At 32.2% G+C, this 4,304-nt stretch overlaps 1 long non-coding RNA gene across 1 annotated transcript; it reads right to left on the reverse strand.

Annotated features, from left to right (window-relative positions):
* Nucleotides 1-648: 648 nt before the first annotated feature.
* On the reverse strand, nucleotides 649-3,813 carry LOC120081322. Its single transcript, XR_005482793.1, has 3 exons — nucleotides 2,896-3,813; nucleotides 1,627-1,700; nucleotides 649-872 (listed from the first exon to the last, which is right to left on the reverse strand). It is a non-coding gene; the product is annotated as an uncharacterized LOC120081322 (long non-coding RNA).
* Nucleotides 3,814-4,304: the final 491 nt, after the last annotated feature.

Here is a 4,304-nt window from a genome sequence, read left to right on the forward strand (position 1 = left end):
AAAATTTAAGTCTTCAAACGTATATATAGTCGAGAGCAAAATTTTGCCACCCAACCACATGGCCCATTATTTTGGTGCCACATGTCTGTTTCTTTTCCTTTTCCTTTTCATTCTTTTTTCTTTTTCCTTTCTTTTTCGTTCCGTTCATTTACAAGAAATAATTGATACGATAGCTAACGAAAAAAACTATAATAGATCTTTTATAGTCTTTTTCAAAGGTCCTAATAACCCATATTAATGATAACGTCTTTTGTTAATTATACCAAATGCTATTAAAAATCTAAAATCTATAGTATTTACCTTGCTATGAAAATATATTATAGCGTTACTAATAAAGCTATAATAAGTTTAAAGTGAGCTATTATAACTTTGTAATAGCATTTTATTTATGTTATTATAAGTTTTTAGAAGCCTTTTATATGTACTATTATGAAGATTTTATAGCCTTTTCTTAATGTTATTAGACAAATTTATAGCTTTTTCTCATCAATGATAAATTACCAATTGTCATAATGGCTATTTTTAGCCAATTTTCATTATTTATAACAATATGGCAAACCATTTCACTAATATTCATCAAATTTCATATAAATGATAGATGGAAAATATACATGGATTATATATAATAAAGTATCATGACACGTAAAATATCACAAGTTTCATCTCACAATTGAAATTTTGTAATCCCTTACATGACACATTTAATTAATGTAATACAATGAAAGAAAGTTACAAAGTAATTAATACAAAATGATTAGCAAAATACAAGATTCACCAACTTTTGAATATTTCCGTAATGAGTACAAAATTTAAGGGTTAAGTGAGTTGTCATCTTCATTTTTCATCAATATGCAAAGCCTCATTCCATCCACCTACAAAAAAAATTCCAAAAAAAATCATATACACTAGTTTACTAGGTGAAGAAGACCATCAACCATCAATTCTAAGTCGCTAACCTCTTACTTTGAGCCTTAAACCACTTAAAGAGCAAATAATGTTTCAACTTTTTCTAGTTGCCAAAATTTACTATTAAGAACTAAGAAACCTTCTCATTATTTGATTCAATTCCTCAATTAATATACAAATATAAAGTATAATTGAGCAACTTTTTGCTGAATCTAAAGTCTAAGATCTTAAGGTTTATTATATTCCAATGGTAGCACCAAATACAAAGTTGTCTACAATCAAACAACTCACATGAACCTTTTCTAATGGCTTTCAAAGTGGTAGAAAATAGACAATCTACTTAATACGCTTCTGGTTTTACTTCAATTAGTAAAACAAATTGAAACCACCCCACACACACTAATTTGAGTATCTTCCATGTGATATCTACCCCCATCCCCTCCAAATCTACTTTGATTTGAAGTCTCTTAATTTGGCATTTCCCACTTAAAAACCTCAAAAATCCAAAGAAAATCTCCCACTTCTATGTAGGACATGGTTGTGAAAAAAAAAGTTCATATTTAGAAACTTCTATAATTAACTATACCAATAGAATTTTTCATCTAAAAAAACAATGAACGATTTCTAAGTTTAAGAAACCATAGTGGTAGTCTCCTTCAAATTTTATAATATTTAAAAGCAAAAATAAAGGCGAAGTGAAATTTGAACTTCAAGACTTACAAATTAAGTGTGGTATACAATAGAGGACCTTCATGTCGCATTAACTCTTATGCACCTCCACATCACACATAACTCTGAAGAAGATAAATTTTGATAAATAAAATATATTATGAATTATGTTTATCTCCCAAACTTAAAAAACAGATTACATAAGATGCAAAAAAAGAAATCAAAACAAAGAAGGTGGCAAAAACAAATAGAAAATAAGAAGATAACAAGGTAAAGTTAGGTTGTAATGGAGCCCATCTGAAATCCAAAAATTTGTAGATGGCCAAAATGACAACAATTTTTCTCCAGCAATAAATCTGAAGAAATGCACAGCAAAGAACATAAGTCCATTATGGTTTAGTTGGGAAGGGAAGAGAAAACAAAAGTGAGCCTAATTAGTAGAAGAGGAGAGGCAATGATGTAAGTTTTGAGGATTTCTTGAGGGAGCATTGAGTGGGGGAAAATCGAGTGGGTGAGCATCAAATGGGTGAACATTAAATGAGGGAGCATCGAGTGGGTGAGCATCGAGTGGGGGATCGAGGATCGAGTTTTAGACCAGATCAAGACTTAGATCGAGTTCTGGACCGGATCGAGTTCTTCATAGTGGGGATCGAGGATCAAGTTTGAATGGTCGAACACCAACGCTAGAACGAAGTTGCACACATAAACGTACAGATCTGAGTAGAATGCACAATCTGGTTGACGATGAAAGCACGTGTGATTGGACAAAGGACAGGGAAGCTTTGGATTTGTGCATATGGCCGTTCGACGGAGGTAGAGAGTTGACAAAAGCAGTAGATTAAGAAGCAGTAGATTGAGAAGTATAAAACCCTAGGATTTGGACTCTGATACCATGTGGAAATAATATTTGAATCAATAATTTCTTATATTGACTTGAGATTTACGTAGAGAATTTTTAGAAAGGACAATAACCAAATTTCCTAATTATAGCCTAAATATATATATAATACATAAATTAAGGCCTAAATATCTCAACAAGTGAAAAAAAAATGTGTATTTTTGTGTTTTAGTGTACTACGTTAGACATTTTGAAAAGAAAAAAAAAATGAAAATGAAGTGTTAATGAAAGACAAAGAAGGGATAGAGAGAAATGAATGGGATCTTAGACAAAACAGAGCACCTAGAATTCAAGAAAATAAATTTTGCAACTAGTATAGAAGAATCAAACAATTCTACAACAAAAGGTTAGGGCTTTAATGAGTCCTCTTCAGCAAAGAAAAATTTTATATGAAACCATCTCAAATAGAAAAAGAATATTACCTAGTTTTTTTAGGACAAGCAACAACCAGATGGTTTTACTGGATCATCCTCTTCAGCAAATGGTTCAGGGCTTCAAATGTTTTGTTGCAAAAATGGTTTAAGAGGAGCCTCTGGTTGGAAAATATAAGAAAAATTTGCAATAACTGTGAGATTGAAAGGAAGAAAAAAAAAAGAGAGAGGGTGCAAAATAACAATTAAAAAAAAGAAATCAAATCTTATGAAAAGCTTAAGTATACTCAACACTATCAAACCAAATCTATCCTTCAACTCAGATCGATCAATACAACTACAAATGGAAAACGACGTAACGATTTGAAAGAAACTCAATACTAAATAATGTTTTTTTGTGTGAAACCTAACTCGAAGAAGAACCTATATCGCCCAGAACCACTATGTTCGAAGAACAATCTTCGCCACCCAGAACCACTCGGTTGGTACTAGATCTGTTGTCTAGACCAACTCTTCTCCGTTGTTCGTCACTTCCTCCATTAAGCCGCTGTAATATCTACATTGTCTCCTGTCGCTGAGAGTCCACTGCCACCAAATCAGATCTGCAACTGGTCTCTACCTTCCGTTCACCGTCGTGGATCTTCATATCTCATTGTTTCAAAAAGTACCCAAATTTTGATGCTATGAAACAAACATTTTTAGATCTAACAAAAGACAGAGTTAAAAGAAGAGAAAGAAATGGAGAGGAAGGGGAGAGAGAGAGAAAAAAAAATGTAGGGTAAGAGAAACAGAGAAAGCAAAAAAAAAAAAAAAAACAAAACAAAACAAAACAAAAAATAGAATTTTTTTTTTCCTTTCAATTTCATAGTCTAGTTTGAAAAAGGCTATATCCAAAGGCTATAGAAAGACTTTTTCTTGTAGCGTTCATCTTTGTCTTCTTCACCCTTTTTTTCCTCTTATTTTCTTTAAGGGTGTCATGTATATAAGATTTTTAGTTGACACCTCTTTTTGTGGACACAAATGTTTGGTAACTTCGAGTTGATGACCTATTTTTAAGGGCCAAACAAAAAAGACAAATTTTTTTAAGAAAAGCATGTTTTCTTTTCTTTTTTTTATAAGGTAAAATTATCATAACAATCCTTCGAAGCGTGCATGGTATCCCTTAATGCTTGATTCTCGCTACTCACTCTCGATGACTCAATACTTACTCGCTCTTGTTACTCATTCTCGATTCTCGCTCTAATATAGAGAGAGTTAAAAGATGAACAATCAATAGAGGAGAAATGAGTATCGAAGTGAGCGAGTGAATAGCAAGAATCAAACATCAAGGGTCACCTCGCATGCTTCACGTGATTGTCATAGTAATTTTATATGATGATGCAAGCCAAATGTAAAAAAATATATGTACGTAGTTCTGTAAAAAGATTGTCTTTTCTCATTTTGGCCGTGAAAAGGGGGTG

The sequence above is a fragment of the Benincasa hispida genome, chromosome 1, assembly GCF_009727055.1.
Source record: "Benincasa hispida cultivar B227 chromosome 1, ASM972705v1, whole genome shotgun sequence".
Taxonomy (NCBI): Eukaryota; Viridiplantae; Streptophyta; class Magnoliopsida; order Cucurbitales; family Cucurbitaceae; genus Benincasa; species Benincasa hispida.